The sequence below is a fragment of the Ambystoma mexicanum genome, chromosome 6q, assembly GCF_040938575.1.
Source record: "Ambystoma mexicanum isolate Mex_15411 chromosome 6q, UKY_AmexF1_1, whole genome shotgun sequence".
In the NCBI taxonomy this organism is placed as follows: domain Eukaryota; kingdom Metazoa; phylum Chordata; class Amphibia; order Caudata; family Ambystomatidae; genus Ambystoma; species Ambystoma mexicanum.
In genome coordinates, this window is record NC_090937.1 from 402,851,396 (window position 1) to 402,872,405 (window position 21,010).

Below are 21,010 nucleotides of genomic sequence, written 5' to 3' on the forward strand. Positions count from 1 at the left end.
GTATTTGGAAAAATGTGTCACGTCCTGGTGAAGGCCGCAAATGCTTGTAACCACAGTTATGGTTCATGAAATGGCCGAAACACACCATGTCGACTTTTCTTTCAAATAATAACGACACTGTAGACAAAGTGAAGGTCAAGTATGAACAACCCTGTAACAAATCCGGGTCTTTTTGTTCACAGATTGCACAGATGTTGGATCTCTTTTGGATATAAATCTCAAATTAGTACCACTGGGCTTTTTTCTTCTTTTTTTGTGTCTGAAAATCATCAAACGAAAATTCAATGTTTGTCATAGAAATGTGTTTGAATGTCTAAATGTGGTTTTGGAAAATGCGTACATAAGAATTGTTTAAGAACTTTTGTTTTGTTATATGAATGCCATGTAGACATTAGATTCAATTAGAAATTCAGCTGGCAGGAGTAAGAGTGCAGCCAATGGGGACTCTAGCTTGTAGCAGAGACATTAATGTAGTCTTGTACCCCCACAGGCCAAGAGGCATGCGGGTACTAGAAAAGGATTATGAAATGAAGCTTCGGGTGCTGTAGCTGTAAGAGGTTGGATGCCACACAGAGAACAATTCTTCCAAAATCGGATGACATAGAGAGCAAAACCTAGAAGTTTGATATGATCTTCAGCCTAAACGTAGGTTAACTGGGCCTAAACCTTGAGGCCTTCAATGGATTTGCGCTGTGAACACGCTGAGAGACATTTTTGAAAATATATTGAAGCAGACCTGCCATCTCAGTGGCATTTTCTATATATGGTTCACGCATCACTGTCTAAATTCGGCCATAACATCACTTCTCCCACTGACCATTCATTGGAAAATGCCTTTAAAAATGACTTAATGACCAGCTGCCCATGCTAGGCTGCTAACTGCATTGCCAATTACTATGCAAACGTTTCTGTGTGGTGTGAGCAACTCAAAACACGACGGTTTTCTTTACATTAATTTTAAATTGTGTTTTTTGACTATTTGAGATAATGCGTGAGCATGGTATGGTGTTTCATGTTTTAAGAGACATTTCCCCTTCTACCATCAGGTAGTAAAATACATTGTACATGTTCTAAGGCTGTGCACAGCACTGTCACGGGAAAGGTCGCACATTTCAACTCCAAAGCATGAAGGTTTAATATAAAAGCTATTTATAAAGCTCTTACCATGGTTTATTGAGCCCACCGCTAGTTTTATATGCTGTGAAATTGAGTCATTCTTTCAAGGTTTTTATGAGAAAACGCAAAAGGTTTGGGTTGGGGAGTTCCTGTTTTGGGGCCCTGTGTGCTCTTCTGTGTGACTAATAAATATCTGAAATAGAAATATGATCAAAGGTACATAGTGACTGCAACGACACACATAAGTTCTAAGGATAGGCATCATTACACACCACTGATGGCCCTGCATGTATTGTAAGAATGAAACAATACAAATTGTACTGATTGGCATGTTCAATGTGATTCTGGCTCTAATACTGTGTAAAACGCGCAGTTTAAAAACATTGCGAGTCTGCAGAGTCCTTATGTTTCATTTGTTGTTGCTCTTTGAAGTACCCAGTAACACCCTGTCATAAACCCATCCTGAGATCACAACGGATCCTATCGTACAAACCCAGGGCCCCTTTACACCAGACCTTAGCTCCTTTCAGGTATGTTAGATCCTTTACACACACTCAAACGGCCCGGGAGGATATCACTGGGGCAACGCATTGCTCTGGGGATCCCTTGACCCTGCACTTGCTGATTTCTGCAATCACTCTTTTGTCACTGGATCTTTCCACTTCTCTCTCAAGCACTCCCTTGTGCGCCCCCTCCTGAACAAAACCTTCAGCAGACCTGACTTGTCCTGCCAACTACCGCCCCATATCCATCACTCCCTTCCTCATCATACTCCTGGAGAACCTGGCCTTCCCCCAACTTACCTCACACACTGAACTTGTGGGATGCCTCCATGATCATCAATCTGGATTCCGAGCATCCAGAGGCATGTACACTGCTCTTCTGAACACCCGTGAGGAACTGCTTGCATCTCTGGAATCCAACTCTCCAGCTGACTTCATCTTACTTGATCTCTCCTTTGCTTTTGAAAAGGTCAACCACTCCATCCTCATAAGATGGCTCCATGATACCCTGGGTATCTCGGAGCGGGCCCTGGACTGGCTGACCATCTTCCTCATTGACCATCCATCAGAGATCATTCTGGGCACTTTCTCATCCCCTAACTCTTTCTCCACCTGTCCCCCAGGGCTCCAAACTTTCTCCCTGGCTCTTTAACACCTACGTTGCTCCACAAGCATATCTAATTTCTACCTTCTCCCTTAACGTCTAGTGTTACACAGATGACACACAACTGTTCTTCAAACTTTCCTCTGACCCTCTCCTTACTTCTTCCATTTAGTCCTGGTATACTTCCAACAAACTCTGCCTCAATGCCAGCAAGACTGATATCCTTCCTTTTGGCGCCCCTGCTCCCTCTTTCTTCCCCTCACTCAGGCCTTCCTCCATGGGCTCTCCCCCATCTCCTTCACCCAAAGCCAGAAACTTATGAGTCATCTTTGACTCCTCTCTTTCCTTCCACCCTCACATTCAGGGCCTTGCCAAGAAGTCCCACTTCCAACTCTACCATCTCAAAGGAATTCTCCCTTTGCTCACTTTCCCTCAGAAGCTCAATGTATCCAGAGCTCTGGTTCTCTGTAGGCTGGACTACTGCAATAGCCTTTTCCTTAATCTGCCCCTCCAACTAATCCAGAATAGGGCAGCTAGACTTATCCTTGGCCTCAAGCCCATGGACCGCATCTCTCCAGCCCTATAATCTCTGCACTGGCTCCCAGTTGCGGCAAGGATCAACTTCAAATCCCTCTGCATTATCCATAAGGCTGTCTGGGGTCGGGGACCACACTATCTACAACTTGCTCTTACTAAATACTCTCCCTCTAGATCTTTACGTTCCTCTGGCACCAACTCTCTATGTGCTAAGTGTTTTGCTAAACAGAGGGATGGTGGCAGATCTCTTTCCTCAGTAGGCTCCCTCGTTTGGAACAGCCTCCCCTTCCTCTGCATCTGGAGCCAGATATCCTCAAATTACGGAAGCTTCTCAAGACTTTCCTTTTCACCCCCTCCTTCCCTTATTCCCTCCTTTGCTAATCCCACAGTTCCTGAGATTGGTGACCAGGACCTGTATGTGTCCTGCTGGGCCCTGGCTTCCCACATCCAATCACCTTCAGCCTCCGCCCGCTCCCAGCATTTGCTTTGGCACCCACTGGCCTGTGCCAGCATAGGCCTGCACTTAACTATTTATTGGCAGCTGCCACTCCTCAGCAGTTACCTATCTATTGGCAGCTAACCTCTCCCTAGCACTTCCTCCAATGGGCACTTACATATGCTGCTAACTCATGAGCACGGCTCTCCCAGCACTTATCTCTCACTCCCTCCCCCTCTCCTCGCTCTGCACTTGCACGTTCTGAATGCTCACAATGCCCAATAGGTCAGTCTTCTGTGTTTGAATTGTTTTTCAACCCCATGTTGCCTCCCTGTTGCCACGTGGGCGCTTTGAAACACAATTTACTTGCTGTATAAGCGCCTTACAAATGCACATTAAATTAAAAAAAAAATGTGTCTTGGAAGCAAGACAACAGAGCAACACAGGTTTGAATGCTGTCCTGCACTTATAGACTGATAAAAAAGTTTAATTAATTAAAAACAGAAACTCCCTCAGCACTGTGTTCTATAATAGAAATGTACAAGCCAATAAACTATCAACTCAATGACTTGCTAGTCGCACAACCCGCCACTTTTTACAATCTCAACCAAAGGACCCCGAAGATAAACACCTCCAAATTTAAGAAAAACTAAAATTAAATAAAAACTGCATCAGATACAGAAAGGAAATGATGCAAACAACCGAATCGCAAGGTTTTACTATCCATGGTTCAACAACCACAACCAAAAGAACCCCAAGATAAACAGCAAAAACCAAACCGAAACACAAAGTAAATTAGTAAAGGATCTAAAACCCCTGGTTCAACAACCACAACCTCACTCCTCACCCCCACAATACCCAGAATTAAGGGATAGTTTACCCAAAGGATAAGGACACCATAGTGCGCAACCAGGAAACACCATCCCCTCGCCTCGAAAAGCCCCTCCCTACCCAAATCTACTAGCTATTAGACCGTAAGATCCCCGCTCCCGATCACGCCCCTTGTCCATAACCACTGGCCACCAAAAACCACAAAGAAGCCAAAGAAAAACCATCTCTGAAAAATAGAGATAGATATCCAGACTATTCCAACACTCATCTTTATCTAATAGTTGTTGAAAATTTCACTCTAAAGTTTTATGTTCTTTGGCCATCCTCTCACAAAAGCCTCGACTGTGTTTCACCTTAATCAAAGAAACAAAGATAATTCAGTTTACCTGGCTTCTCTGGGACCTCAATATAGTATATCGGTACTCCCCTACATTTTTTGTTTATGTGGGACTGTTCTCAAGTCAGGAAGATGTAAGATACACTGTATAAGGGGTGGCGATCGGTTATCCCTCCCTTACACAATCACAATTGTGGTTACCCTCACCTGTCCTAGTGGCTAAACAATGACCACCATTAAACATCAGAGTAACATTTGAATCAAAAGTTCATTCTTTAATTATTTTCTTTTTTTTAAAATCCATTGTGCTTTGTATCTCACATGAATTGTACAGATTAAACATACTCATATAAACCAATTCAACGATAATCAACACGCACATTATAAAAAACATTCAGTGCATGGGGGTTAGTACACAATGGGGGTCATTACGACCCGGGCGCAAAGGGATACCGGGCACCGGTAATGACACTGGTGCCGGTAATCCCTTTGCACCCTATTCCGAGGTCCCTTTGCGGGTCCTTCCTTAACACCTGGTTTTAGCAGGTGTTAAGGACGGGACTCGCAAAGGGACTTCAGAGCTAATAACTGTACAGTAATTTACGGTACCGTTATTAGCACCCTCCCCATTCCCATTGAGCCCTATGGGGGCTCAAATGGGAATCGGGAATGGTATTTTCAATGGGGATTTACCGGTCCCGCAAAGGTCGGACTAGACCGGTAAGTCCCCATTGAACCTCGGAATGAGGTGACTTCGAAACATATTGGTACACTGTATTTAACAAATAAATCTAGACAATTTATTTGTTTTTTTTCATTAGGAAAACCAACAATTACCACATCTGTAATCTGTACCTCCACTGTGGAGGTTAAATGACACCAAGTACCCTAGACAGAAAATGGAGCCTAGGTGGACCTTATACAGACATACAGTCACTGTGGGCAGAGGACCTCATGATTTTAATGTCCTCTGTGGGACCAGCCTCTTGTCCAAGGACATTAAAACTGCAATTCACTCTGCACTGTGTTATTTCTTCTGAACCGAGTCCAATATTAAAGATTACCGTTTACCAGTATTACACCCGGTTTCTAAATTACACAAGCGGGAATTGCCGCATTTACTGGAATCCCCAATCATGCATAAATGTTATTCAAAGTAAAATGTCCCGCTTTATTGGCGCTGTCATAATGCGGCATAAGGTAAAGTAAACTGAAACTCACCTTCCTTTTCATTAGTCTCCAGCATACATTCCTTAGTGGCAGCGTGTACAGCAATGCACTTGCTGCACAGATATAGACTGAATACTTCCTGCTGTCATCACGTGATCCCATCACATGATGACTAGCTACCCCTATTATACAAATTCAGAGGCGTCATCTTAATGTGTATGTTTTAAGACTACAACTAGTGTTACTCTGTGTCAACGAGATTTGTTTAGGCCAAAACATGTTGCACCTTTTATTATATATTTTATTCATGCAAGCCAGTCAGGTGACGTTTGGTGAGAAAAATGAGGCGCTGTTCTGCCTCAATGAGTCTTTGCTTGTCACTTCCTATGTCATCGGTAAGCCTAAATTTAAGCAAAACCCTTAATTCATCAGATTTGTGTCCAATGGTCACATGATGTGAAATCAATGGTGCCGTAAGTATCTTATTCCAAATGCAGTTTTTGTGCTCACTTATTCGTGTCCTAATCTTCCTTTCAGTTTGTCAATATATAGTTGCCCACATGGGCAGAACATGGCATACACCACCATTGAAGAATTACAGTTACTCAGTGATTTTTGCTACCAAAGAGTTGACAAGCCAATGTTCACATGGAACTTCCTTTTGTCCGAGAGCAGCAGCTACATTTTCACTAAGCAGCAAATTATGCAACATTATGTGAACTAAAGATGGCAAGAATGACATATTCACTCACCATGAAGCAACAAAGACGTTGGGTCAAAAAATGCCTTTAAGACATGAAGACTGTTACATTTATAGACCATAAATACATGCAGAAAATAACATGGGCAATGTGCAAGCTGAATGCAACACTAATGGCATGCAGGTATAGCTCACTAAGAGAAATGCAACACTAATGAGCAGCCATATTGTCTAAAATGGAAGCAGCAGTTAACTTATATAATACATAAAATCCTTAAAGACTTTCAGAGAGCACAACATTTTGAATTAATTAAATAATAGCTCTGCGAGGAGCACAAACAGTGGAATGAAGGTCTCATCCAAGGTTACTAAGACATTAGGGAGGGGCTGGCCAAGAAGAAGCCAGATGCACAGACTTGCATTTAAATATAGTGTAAAACAGAATCAAAATGGTAGGGAATGCAGTCTCAGCAGTGTCTCGTAGGAGTTTTGTTTATAAGGAAACTTGGCATGAATAAGGGGATAGATAGTGAGTGAACAGACAACCAATCAGAGTGCAGGGAGACACTGGCCTAGTTTGTTCTGAGGTTGAAGTACCATGCACCGTCTCAGTAAGAGGGAGGGAGTTTTCAGGGGTAGTGCCAGAGAATATATTATCCAATGAAGTTACACCAATGTATAGACACTCTGGATGTTCCCACCAATCAATTCATTTTGCCAGGCCACAATGTAACTAAGACATGTTATTCTAATTGTTTGGGTAGCTTCTATAAAGCTTGCTTTCAGCAGACGTGGAATTGAGAACTTTTCAGTAAGACCACATCAGGGCTGCTTCTGAACGGCTCTCCCTGCTGTTTGGGGCTAACACATCTCCTTTTTGCTCCTGCAAGACGCCTGTTTGTCTGTGGAACTGTTTTTATGTATTTTGGGGGGATATACGAGAATGGGAACTTTATTTTAGAAATCTCAAGTTCTTCCTTCCAGCTTTTGGACCTATGATCTATGGATTGCACATAAATCACATTGATAAATGCCACCCATTCATTAACCCTTAATTCTCCTCCTATTTTACCAATAGTATCAGGAAGTAAGTAGAATTGTTTCTTGGTTCATTAACATGATTGATTTCCCAACTCAGTGGTACTCATTTCATTACCTTTGGAAGAGTGTAAGGCTGTGTCCTCCCTTCCATCATTCGTACTTGTGATCTGTGCACTGCACAGATGTCTGCAGCAGGTGTGATAACCCACTGAGCTAACATAATGTGATATTGGGACCTGCAAAGCACCTTCAACCTCCCTTTAGGACCTCAAATCACATAGAATCCTCCCAGATGACTCGATATCCGATGAGGTTCAAGGCTTATAGAGAGATTCATGAATATGTAAATGCAGTCTGTATAGTTCTCAAACCCCTGCTGATTTCCTCATAATTTGGGGGGCAGGTTTGAAGGGCCTGTTTTTCGGATGCTTGCACTAACCTTTTATTCCTCTTGCTTGAAATTTGAGACTTGGGGGATACTTTAATTGGTTCAAGGCTGGTAAATGGGCCCTGGTCTCAGAAATTCTGAGCTCCTCCTTTCTAGAAAATACTCTGGGGGCATGGTGGAATGCACAGTGTGTTAATATCATGCAAATAAGATTTACACATTTTGTTATGCACCTTGTAATTTTGATGGATTTTTAAGATTAAGCAGGGGCAGGCGAATTCCAAAGGAATCCATGTAAATGCCTTCTGCCATGAGCACAGTAGCAAAACAAAATAGGTGATGGCTGGAAGGTTTAGAATGAGTCTGAACCTCTGGCATTGCTCTGGGCAACACTCCAGACCATCGTTCTTCACCTGCCAAGCCATTACAAAAGGGGAAAGACCATATGCAAATCAGGCTTGGCCCCACCCCCAAGGGGTAGTCCAGCCCGAACTGCTAGGTCACATCCCTTCTGCACAAGACCACAAGCATCCCCAGACATGTTTCAGCCTTGCTGGGCGTCATCAGTGAGGAGTAGCTTGGGTCTCTAGGCCCAGCAGGCATGGGACCCACGTCTGGGCATACCGATCCCACTCGGGTTGACAATAGCAAAACAAAAGAGGTGATGGCTGGAAGGTTTAGAATGAATCTGAACCTCTGGCATTGCTCTGGGCAACCCTTCAGACCATCGTTCTTCACCTGCCAAGCCATTACAAAAGGGGAAAGACCATATGCAAATCAGGCTTGGTCCCACCTGGCCTAGCGGTTCGGGCTGGGCTGCTACCATCGGTGGCAGTACCTGACTGATTTACGTATGGCTGAACCCCTTTTGCAATGGCGCGAACGGGCTAAAAATCGGTGGTGTGGAAGGTTGCCCAGAGCAATGCAGGTGGTTCAGATTCATTCAAAACCTTCCTCCCATCACTTTTGTGGTCACAGTTTGTCTCACTATGTGAGAGAGGGTATGCCCAGACGTGGGTCCTTTGCTCGCTGCGCCATAGGGAACCAAGCTGCACCTCACTGAGGAGGCCCAACATGGCCGAAACATGTCTGGGGTTGCTTGTGTTTCCGTGCAGAGGGGACCTGGCCTAGTGGTTCGGACTGGGCTGCTACCATTGGTGGCAGTACCTGACTGATTTGCGTATGGCTGGACCCCTTTTGCAATGGCACAGACGGGCTAAAAACGGTGGTGTGGAAGGTTGCCCAGAGCAATGCCAGTGGTTCAGATTCATTCAAAACCTTCCACCCATCACTTTTGTGGTCACACCTTCTGCCATGAGCACACCTGGCAGACACGTTGACGTTTATTAGTGGCAATTCAGCACCACCTATGCGCACTGGAGTACAGCTAGGAGAGAGATGGCATGTGAGGAGGAACCATACAGCTACTAGGTGTTGTTTGATTATTTAGCCACCCATTGAGTGATTAGGCAATACTAATTCCTATGGCCATTGCCACCCAGTACCTGCCCCTCTCCGCCCAAAACACATATGTATTTGTATTTGTATTTTATTTATTTGTGTAGCGCGCCTGGCCCAACAGCATCTGGGCGCATAGCTTAGGTGACAGCGACATAGTCAAAATAGCAAGAACAGTAGAACACACAAGAACATGAGATAGCAAATGTACATTCACATATTTACAAAAAATATAACACACAATATAAAACATATAAGAAATATACACGGCAGCCTACTTACACAAACTTTACACAGTATTTACATTCAGGAAACAGGGAGATAGTGAAGGAGTACTTGGTCATTCAAGAGAACGGAAGGCTATGATGCTATGCGGTGGTTATGAGTGTCTTGGCCAGTGAGCCACAATGTAGCCTTGCTCTTGAAGGAGTGGAAGGAGGATTCTATTCTAAGTGGGTTTGGGAGCGAATTCCACAGTTTAGGAGCGAGGACTGGGAAGCTGATACCCCCGGCTGTCTGTAGCTTAAATCTGGGTAGAGAGACAATGCGCTTGGGCTGCTCTCTGAGTGCGGCTGGAAGTGTGTGAGGTGAATCGGCTCGCCAGGTAATTGGGAGCTTCTTTGGCCAGGCATGTGTGCATGAGAGCAAGTGTCTTCAGGGAGACTCTTTGGGCTACTGAAAGCCAGTGTAGGCTGTGTCTGGTCCCGCAGGATCGCTTTCAGGTATTTTTATGTAGGAATAACATAGAATTGTGGCCTCCCAGTATTGTTACCAAACCACCTCCTATGGGGTTATGCCTTAATTGAAGCTGTAAAACATGCCATTTGTGTAATAAAAATGCCTTGCACAAGTTTACCTGCAGCCCGTTGATTTATATATGTTCCACTGATAAATCCAACCGTTTTATTTGACTTCTCCATACCACTTACTAGTTGTGTTGTATTGTTACTGTCTATCCTGACATACTATCTCACATTGTGTCTCCAATATTGTCAGCTAATAATATCAAAAGGCGTAACCAGAAGCCTGTTAGGAGCAGATATGACAAAGCCATAAGGGAGGACAAAAGAGAATTACGTTGGGATGTTAGGAGTATCATGTCAAATATTAGTAGTGTCAGCCAGTCTGTAGTTTTAATAAGGGAGCGTAAAAAGCGATATGCTTTGTGGCTTGAATCCCACAAAAAAAGCCCTAATCAAGAGAAAAGGGGGCGAATTGAGTGGGGCGGTACTAGAGAATGATCAGAGGAAATGTTGTTAGCTAGTGAATATTAAGTGCTTACCCCACATATGTAGCAAATGTCAGCAAAGAAGCTTGGAAATTACACCTAAGTAAGGGGATTGGGAGTATTCCTAGTGAACAGTTTAATTTGAGCTTCTATTGAAGCACTGGCAAGATATGTGCTGCGGGTGTATGTGACATCCTATCCACTCTTAAACCATCTCAGGCCCCTGGCCCAGATGGGCTTAGCAATGCGTTGCCGAAATTGAATCCTAGATGGTGGGGTGATTTGCTCCATCAGTTATTAAAATGCATTTCTGCTTTGGGCATACTGCCAACTACTTGGAATGAAAGTGATATAGTGACGGTGCACAAAAAGGCCTCTCATAAGGATGCTTAAAAACTACAGACTGTTAGCCATGTTGGATGCTCCGTTGAAGATCTTCGCCAGGATGTTATTGCAGGAGCTGACTAACTGGGTACTGAGCCAAAAACTATCCCAGCCTGCCAGACAGGTTTGTGTAAAGGGGCAGGCACACTCACTAATTTGCTGACCCTGGTTAATAGCATTGAACACACCTGGCATGTGTGTGGCGCTACCACGTATGCAGTGTTTGTGGACTATTGTGCTGCTTTGACTCAGTGAGTCGAAAAAGGCTGTGGGAAAAGATTCTAGTTTGTGGAATCCCAAACAGTCTACTCAAGATGATAGGAGGACTTTACTCCGACACCAAAGCGAAGGATAGAATTTCAAATAGGGGGAAACTATTAATGATATCAATACATATGAAGGATTGAAACAAGGCTGTATCCTGACCCCAATACTGTTCAATTTATATCTAAGTGATATGCCAACATATGTAGGGCAGAATGCTGTGTTTCCACACAGGCTGGGTAGTACTAAAATCATCTGGCTTGGTTACATCGAAGACTTAGTAATCCTAGCTCTCACCCCAAAGGGTCTCCAGCGCTCGTTGACTAACTTACAGCTGTATTCTTCAGAAAGTTCTCTGAGTATCAATGTTATAAAAACTAAAGCTATGGTCTTTACGTTAAGTAAGCATGAAGCCAGGCTTAAACCTGCTCTGAAACTGGGGAGACTGGACATTGAGAGCGTTGAACCATATGATTACTTGTGTGTTACAATTGATGAGTCACTAACATAGGCTTTGCAACTTACAAAATTGGGGTGTAAAAGCGAACAGCTCACTGAAGTTATTAGACAGTTTTCTAAGCCTCATGCTGGATATTCACTTATCAGCTTAGTTGAGCCCTATACAACAAAAATACGTAGATCTGGGCTATCAAGCTGATTAAAAAAAAAGAGAATTAATTGAAAGACGCTGCATGAAATCTTTACTCAGCCTACCCCGCTCTACCCCGATAGAATACATCTTTATTGAAACCAAGCTGAATTGTGTATTTTATGTACTTAATATTAACCGACTCAATTTATAAACTCTTGTGAGGACAGTTTATTACACATGAACCTTTGACCATTTCAGCAGAAATCTTATCACTGTCTGAAAACTGAATGCAGAAGCCAGCAACTGGAATCCAAGGTTTGGCATCTCGATTAGTAGCTACCCGTGTTTAAAATTGAGATTGATTGTTAAACGAATCCTCTGCGATACTCATATGCATCAATCACTAACGGATCTCGCAACTAAGAGTTCTACTGAAGAGTATATAGCTCACCATCAAACGGGGTCTGGAAGTAATGGCTGTTTGTATGCCTTTCCCCATATCCATGTTGTTAAAATATACATGACAATCAGTGATAATTAGTGTAATCAATCATGTTTCTTTAACACATTGGGCTGGGCAACATGGGGGGAGGATTGATTGAAGAGGCTGAAGATGATGTGGTTGTCATGTGCCTGAATTTTACAGGCAATTGTTGACCGAGTGTTTGGCCCTTTTTAACAATCGTATTGCCTTTCTGGACATGGCCAGGTGGCTAGTAATCAGGATTCTGGTGGGTGCTGGTGTACGTTCCTAGAAGGAGATGATGTAAACTTAATGTATTATATCATTATTTTGTGTGGAAAAATTGGGTATGTTTATTTGGTTTTATCTTAATGCCAAGTGCAGGAATGGAATGCCTCTGGTTATTATTATTATTATTATATAAAAAAAAGCCTAATTATTATTATTATTATTATTATTATTATTATTATTATTATTATTATTATTATTATTATTATTATTTGGCCTCGTGCACATATATGTACATTACTCATATACCCTGTATCTGTAGGATTGTTCTTTCTCTCATCTTGGTATTTTGTACTACATTCCCTTTCCTTGATACGTCTATGTATTATGTCCTATCTGTTAATTTTTTCTTTTATTATTTTGATTTTTTTTAATTAAGCTGATATGACTTGGTTATGTACCATGGCTTTTAATGTGAGATCTGTTTAATGTATGTACCTTGATGGATTGTAATCACTATTTTGGAATGAGAAATATATAAAAAAGCCCTAAAGGGCTATATTATACCAAATAAATACATATATTAAAAAACTAGTATATAAGGCAGAATCCCTGCTTAATAAGTGCTGATCCAGATATGCTGGGAACATGCTTTGGTGTGCAATTTCTTATGAGCAGCTTGGAACCAGCAATGCCCATTGCACACAAGCATTACATTTCATTGAGTGAATGTATTCTTTACATCTAACCATTTATTAATTAGCCATCACTTTGTACCTGAATAAGTAAGCTGCATCCAATGGACTATCAACATTTCTTATTCAGGCCTGATCTTTGTTACCTGAATATCTATGGTAATTATTGGTCCATTGTTTTGTGCACCATAGTTAGTAAAAGCCACGATATTCATTTTCGAAAGAGAATTATTCATTACTAACGATTGTTATTGCTGTGCTGTCTGGGACATTTGCACTGTTGCAGCTTTCGAAATGTAAATGCTTGAGTCCTTGATCACTTCATAGTTTAATGCAAATGTATTTTTTGCATGTTGTGCGCTCCATTCCATTTGTCTAAGCCTGCACACTGCTTTCTTTTTCTGTGACTGCTTTTGAGTGGCCATGTGTCATATCCTTGCATTTGGAATAAACTTTCCTGAATATTTACAGCAATTTATTTAATTTTTCCGTTTGACATTTTTTAGAGACTGGAGTGGGGGACAGGAGGGAAAAATGGCTATGGGCAAATCACAATATGTCTAACCATTGGTTTGCAGATAGGAGCACATAAACATGCTTTCTTGAAGTACGTGTGAGCTCACTGCAGTCTAAGCTCAAATGTTTAACTTTCTGAAAATGGCAGGGAAACCGGAATCACAGTGCTTTCAAGTTTCCCATTGCCATGTGTAAGGTGTGAGAAGGCCATCCAGTACTTTTTTTGCTTGAAATTCTGGCACATGTAGTTTTCAATCCAAGGATTCAAAAGGGAAAAACCAGGACTGGATGGCCTTCTCAAGCATGGCCACTTGAAACCTCAGAGATCTAGAATCATAAGCTGGCAATTAAGTGATGCTTGAAGTGCTGTCTGTAAGCTGCAACTATTGGCATGGGAAGTCAACCTAACAGATAGATGGGATGTGGGGGATGGGGGCACACATTCTGTGGGTATTGTGTGGATATTTTTACACCCATTGACCACTGATGGCAATGCTGGTCCCTATGACCATTCTGAACCACTACTTTACCCTACCCATCTAAAACAACCTTCCCCAGAATCTATTTGAGCTAGCTATGTGTTATAAGGGGGCAGCCTATGTTATTTCTAAGAAGTCTTCTGCAAGGTAATGGCATATTTGCAATTATAGACCTGCTCGCGGAGTAATGAAAATGTCTCACCCAAGTGTGTCTTCGGGCACTTGATTTATAATCAATGTGTGTCCTTTTAGCTGTTCCTTGCACTGAATTCCACTTAATAAAATGCATTGGCAAAGCCAGTAGTGTTGGCTCGTGTATAGGTATTAGATAGGCATTTGCCAGTTACTGTCATAATATACCTAGGTGCTAACACTATTTGCCAGCTGTTGCTAATTTATGGCCAGATAGTACCATCATGGCAGTGCCTGGAAAATGTCTGTCCCATAACTACATAAAAGCCGAAACTGATTGCTTTGCTAATGCCTGTTTTCTAAAATGGTGGCAATACAACAGAAACCCACATTTGCCTAGACTTCTCTTCTATATTTACAACCATTGACACAAGGGTGGACTGGGAATCAAAAGAGGCCATGGAAATAGTTTTCAAAGTGACCTCATATTACACATTTTGAGAAAGCCCAACCCCTTTCCCATAAGAAAATTAGGAAATAAAATAGGCAACCACACAAAAGAAGCCCATGATGCCGAAGTCCACTGGGAATATTCAGAGTTCCCTGTAGGATCGTCCACCCGGTATTGACAACAAAAAACAAAATAATATGGATGTGCCCAGTGGCGAAGAGCAATATTTTGGGGCCCCTTTGTGAGCCATGCTGAGGGGTCCCACCCTCCTGTTAAGGATTTCAATCAAGCAACACACATACCTTGGTCTCAGCCTAGTATGTAGCACACAATTGAGATGCTTTTCTCTTTATTTTTTGCAGATTCAATTTTGGGATGGTAAACCACTCACACGCCCTTTTCACATACCCCAGGTCAAAATGGACCATGATCCAGGCTGGTTGGTAAAGTGCAATATTTATTTATTTATTTTAAAATTCAAAAGAAATCATACACTTTTTAATATGGGGCAGCAATCACCAATGGGGTTATAATTACAATGAGAATCTGAGCAATGCCGTGGGTTTAACCTTCTAGTGGAACAGATACACAGCACAGCGTAATAGGAGCACTTTTAGGTTTAGGGAAGATAGCACCCAAGTTAGGATTTCCCACTGCAATGTTCCCGCAATCCACAAATAATCAATTCTGATTGGATAAACAGATGCAGCAGGTAATCAGGAATAAGAACCAGGAAACAAATCCAAATCTGACCTTGCCTCCCCAAATAAGAGATAAAAAACGATTTTAAACCCCTTGCAATGTTATGAAATGACACTTGGAAATGGAGAAATAAATAATGAATGTGTGTGAAAAACCTTGAAGCAAATATAATTCCTCACTAAAGCAATAATGGAAAGACACTAACAATCACAAAGAATGGATTACCAAAAGCAGATGGTTCGAAAATGAGTAGAAAGTTTATAACAGATTGCAGCAAAATGACAAGTGTGAAGTTTGCAATTTACCTTATTCCTGCTTTAAATTACCCAAACGGTTTATAATAGAAATGGGTGACATACACTGATTTGCTGGGGGATAGAGGTATATCACAGGAACAATATGGAAGTGAAATTAAGTCTCTAGCTGGTAAATTGGTTGAGTTATGCAAGATATAAAAAGGTGCGCTTTGAGTAAAATGAAGCTGTGAAATACGAAAGGAAATCAGTTGTGACAAGAACAGTTTTACTTTACACTAGAGTATTCAGACTAGGCCACCAAAGATGGACACCGTAATATCCAAGGTTGACCCTTTCACCCCAGCGCCCAACCTTGGCGGAAACCAGTCCGATCACTCGAAATAGGAATAATGGCATAGGATTACACAAGACAAAATTGAAGAGAGAGATGGCGCTAGCACTAGAAATCAAGGGCAGGGTTAAACGGATCATTTTGACAGTTTTACAAGTTATCAGGATAAGGATAGGATTCCTTAGAGAGTGGGATAAGGACAAAGGCAAGACAAAGTATATTATGGGTTTCTATGGGGTGGTGATTTATACTCACAGTCCACTTTTGGTTTTGGGACTTTTGGACTGTCAATAGGGTCTGGTCACTACACGGCGGCACACCTGGCAAACAGCTGGGCAGTTCTGATCACCGGATGGCACTTCCGGGCTGGTAATTCTGGTCACTGGATATTAAGGTCATCTGGATGGCAGGATGGCAGCGGGCATGAATTTAGTGGGCAGCACGACAGGCTGGTTCAGGATGCAAAAGGTACCACAGCTTTCCCCTTTTTAATTTTTTAATGGGAGATTAGTGGGTTTTCAGATTTGAGGCCTTGCTTGGATTTTTCAGTGGGCCCTGGAGTAGGGTCAGCAATGCTTTGGCCTTGTAGTTGGGGTCTGGAATCCAGATGATGAATGGAACAGGAACGCAGTGCAGGAACTTCAGGAAGAGTGTGTGTCCAGAGTCTTGTCAGGGACTCTTATTTATAATGCATAGTGACATCATCGACTATATTGCTTGGCCGGCTTAGCTAAGCACACCTCTAAACCACTGGATTGGACAATCAATGTTGGCTGCCTCCCCTAAGATATGACTCAGTTTAGGAGGATGCATTTTATGGTGTAAAAAGACTTCCCACAGACCTTTTTTGCCACAAATCAGTCATAACAGAATTTACACATTTGTGCAATTGTGGCATATTACCCAATGACATGAGCAGGTTACATATTTTATGCAGACCATTCCACTCTAACTCTCAACTCTGTGAGACATTGGGCCACATTACGAGGCCGGCGGTAAGGGGTTAACGGCACCGGTAAGGATGCCAGTGGCGTTAACCGCCTACCTCCACATTCTGAGGTCCCTTAGCGGGTCCCACTAAGGCCGGCTGGTTTTACCAGCCGCCTTTAGCGGGAGCTGCTAAGGGACCAGTGAGCTAATAACGGGCCCGCTATTTGCGGGCCCGTTATTAGCTCCTTCCACATTCCCATTGAGCCCTATGTGGGCTCGAATGGGAATGGGGAATGGTTTTCAGAATGGGGACTTACCGGGTCCACCAAGGTTGGAATGACCCAATAAGTCCCCATTCCGACTACCCAGACCCGAACATGGGTTTGGAGGCAGCCATTGTGCTAATAGCACCATGGCTACCTCCAAACTCGTAATGACCCCATTGTTTCGCCCCTCTGATACATTTTAGTAATTTTGAGTACGAAAGATTCGGCCTAAAATTCCATAACTTTATACACATGTGTGGTTTATCATAAGGGAGGTAAGAATAAAAATGTGCATTGGTATCATTGATACTTTTCTTATAATCCCCAATACTTTGCCATTCCTATTCTAAAGGTGTCAGTGACTGCTACAATGTCTTAAATTATAAAACACAAAATCACTTTTGAACTGCAAGATTTTTAAATTTCTACAAAGTCCTGCTGCAGAGATAAAACTCTTTAAAGTTTATTTATAAAATAGTCTTTGGAAGCAAATGGCAGACCTTTGTCTGTCACTGGACCATTTTTCATTTTATCAAGGATGCTCAGAAAAATATACAATGCCACAGTAAGAAATAGCTATAATGGTAGCACTCAAATGCCAGTCGAGTCAGGTAATTACACTTAGCAGGACTGTTTTATCAGAGATGCCCAGTCAGGTCATGCCAAACTAACACATGACTAGACTGACTGCACCACAATTCCTCTCTAGCAACTAATACCACATATCATGCCTGCTTAGTCTGGACATGGATGACCATTAGGATTTATTGTACAATTCCTGCCCCACCACACACCCTCTCCCCGCCACCCCCACCCCAACCCCCAAAATGTGCTCCTCAGCCCAGAATTACCTCCATGTCCCTCTTCGTTGTCGCAGTGCTTACGTACGAAGCACCATGCCTCATAGGTACATGCTTGGATGAGGAAGAATGGCACTAGGAGTAATGAAGATTGCAGGTAACTAAGCCAGGTATTACCTCCATGTCCCTCTTCATCATCCCAGTACTTTTGTATGAGGCAAAAGGCATCATACACAAGAACTGGGACGAGGAAGAATAGGGTTAGGAATAATGAAGATTATTAATAAGTAATCTATGCATTAAACACAAGCAATGCTGCAACACAATTGATCTGACTGGGCTTCAGCACCCTCCCACCCCCCGAAATGTTGGGATATGTTGACTCAACCTGGCTGATCTACAGAGCCATTGCTGAACAGAACATGACACAGATATTAAACAGTGCTGGGTTTCGCTGTTAACAAAGGCCCAGTAATTACTAACGTAAAGCATTAAACTGTTAGTACCTGCATTTAAATGCTTAATTTTTTAGGCAATTTCAATTGTGATGTGGGTTTAATACTGGCATACCAGGGGAGTGAATCGAAGGGTAGAGAGGGGAGAGGAGACGTCTCGTTGCGACAGCAGTCCATAAGTGGGTGCTTTCAGACTTAAAGAAATTAGTTAACTGCTTGTAACATTGAAGCTCCACAAAAATAGTCTAATTAGAATGCGTAAAGAATGCAAATACATGTGCCCCCTCCCCCACCAGCTGAGAAGTTAGCACCTCTCCCAACATTTGAAGGGTTAGCCCTCCAAAAATGTAAGTTTCGTTGCGCCCCTGAACACAAGCACACACACCATTCATCATACACACACGCACACCCAGCCACCCGCACATTTAAGTGTGTACCATTTCACTAAACAGACACACCCAGGCAGCCCCCCATACATTTAAGTGTGCACTCTTTCACATAGAGGCACACCCAGGGAGCCACCCATACATTTAGGTGTCCACACTTTCACCATGCAGGCACACCAAGGTGACCACCCATACATTTGAGTGTGTACCCTTTCACCATACAGGCACACACAGGCAGCAACCCATACATGTAAGTGTGCACCCATTCACCATAAAGGCAGACACACCCAGGAGATCACCCATACATTTAAGTATTCACCCTTTCACCATACACTGACACAGGCAGCCATCTATACATTTTAGTGTGTGCTCTTTCACCATACACTTACACACCACCCATACATGTAAGTGTGCACCCTTCTCACAATAAACTCACACGGGCACACCCAGGCAGCCACTCATACATCATGCACTAACTCAGTCATGCACATTACATTATATACATTTATACACACACACTTACATGCACACACACACAAACATTTAAAGAAAATACAAGTTCTTACCTTTAATATGTTTGTCCAGGGAACAAGGCCTTCAGCTCCCTGCAGCAACCAGGAAAGCTTGGGGCCTCATTACGAGGTAGGGTGTAGCCATGGTGCTATTAGCACCATGGCTACCCCCTTACCGCATTCCAGGTCTGGGTTCCCGAAATAGGGTCTTACCGGGTCATTCCAACCTTGGAGGACCCGGTAAGTCCCCATTCCGGGAACCATTCCCCATTCCCATTCGAGCCCCCATAGGGATCAATGGGAATGGGGATGGAGCTAATAACGGTACCGCAATTTGCGGTACCGTTATTAGCTCTGAAGTCCCTTAACAGGTCCCTTACATAACGCCTGGTAAAACCAGGCGTTAAGGAAGGGACCCGCTAAGGGACCTTGGAATAGGGTGGTAAGGGATTACCGGCACCGATGTCCTTACCGGTGCCGGTAATCCCTTACCATCTACCTCGTATTGAGGCCCTTGGTCTCGTCATATGCAGAGGATCTTGAGGCTTCTATCTCTTGCGGTCAGGGCGGGGGCCCTATTACTTCAAAAAGAAATGCTTTCTTTTTGAAGTCACTCTGACTTCATAAAGAAACTATTTCCGTTAAAGGACCAAACCGTAGCAGAAATAATTTCTTTAAGAAGGCAGAGTGACTTCAAAAGGAAAGAATTTCTTTTTTAAGTCATAGGGCTCTCCTCACCCCATGACATGGATGCCTCCACCCTGGAGTCATCCATGTCATTGTTGTGGGGGCAGTCCTCGGACTTGGCGCCTTGATAAAGAAATAGTTTTAATGTCTTTATGAAGGCAGAGTGACTTCAAAAAGAAAAGAATTCATTTTGCTTTATACAAAAAAAAAAGAAAACGTTGATTTCTTTTTCTTGATGGGGCCCCCTCACAAGACGTGTACTGGCAGGCCCCACACACCAAGGGGATTGCGTGGCCCCACTAAACCAGCGGATGTGCCTGTAAATAGCAGGCAGTGGACATCTGACGATTAAATGCCTGTATAAGCAGTCCTCTCCCTTCTATTTTCAGTGCACATCCAAAATGAACCCCCTGTGGCTTTAAGTGCAGACCCCGGCTCATGAAGAAATGTACTGCTGTACATATTACAGAAGGTTTGTTCACATAGCACTGGGTGGTTAACAATGGAACACGATGGCATAATGCATGGCATGGTTGGATTCCAGAACAAATGCAGAATGAGAGGGGCGCTTTAGATTCCCAGTCCACAGCAGCAGCCAAAATGGTGCAATGGAACAACATGATGTATGCAGAGATAGTGCTTACTAGTTGGAGGGATGTACAGGGGTGTTGCTAGGTTTGTAAAAGATACAGGGCTATGCTCATGTCGGGACTGGCTCGGAGCTGGCTAGCCTTTTGGTTGTAGATATACAGAGATATACAGAGCTACCACCAAATGACCCGAGGATATAGCGCCCCCAGCAATCCCTAGCGTAGTTAGTAAGATAGATCTAAATTGGAAATATGTACATTGCTAAAGATACATGTATACAATTGAACTGAAAGAACCCAAATGCGTTGGTACATGAAAGTTCTTGCCTCAGGAACAGAATGACACTAGCACAAATCTGCTTTGCACCGACACCGGCGCCATTGCTCCTTGCACTAGTTGTATATCTTTGGCCTGTGTGGCATGGAAGCACTATTATTAATTGCCAATGCCCTCTGGATCTCTCTGCCCCTTGTGTGAATTTGTCATTCGACTGTCAGTGGTAAACTTAGTAAAATGTTTAAACTCGCAGGCGGTCTCCTC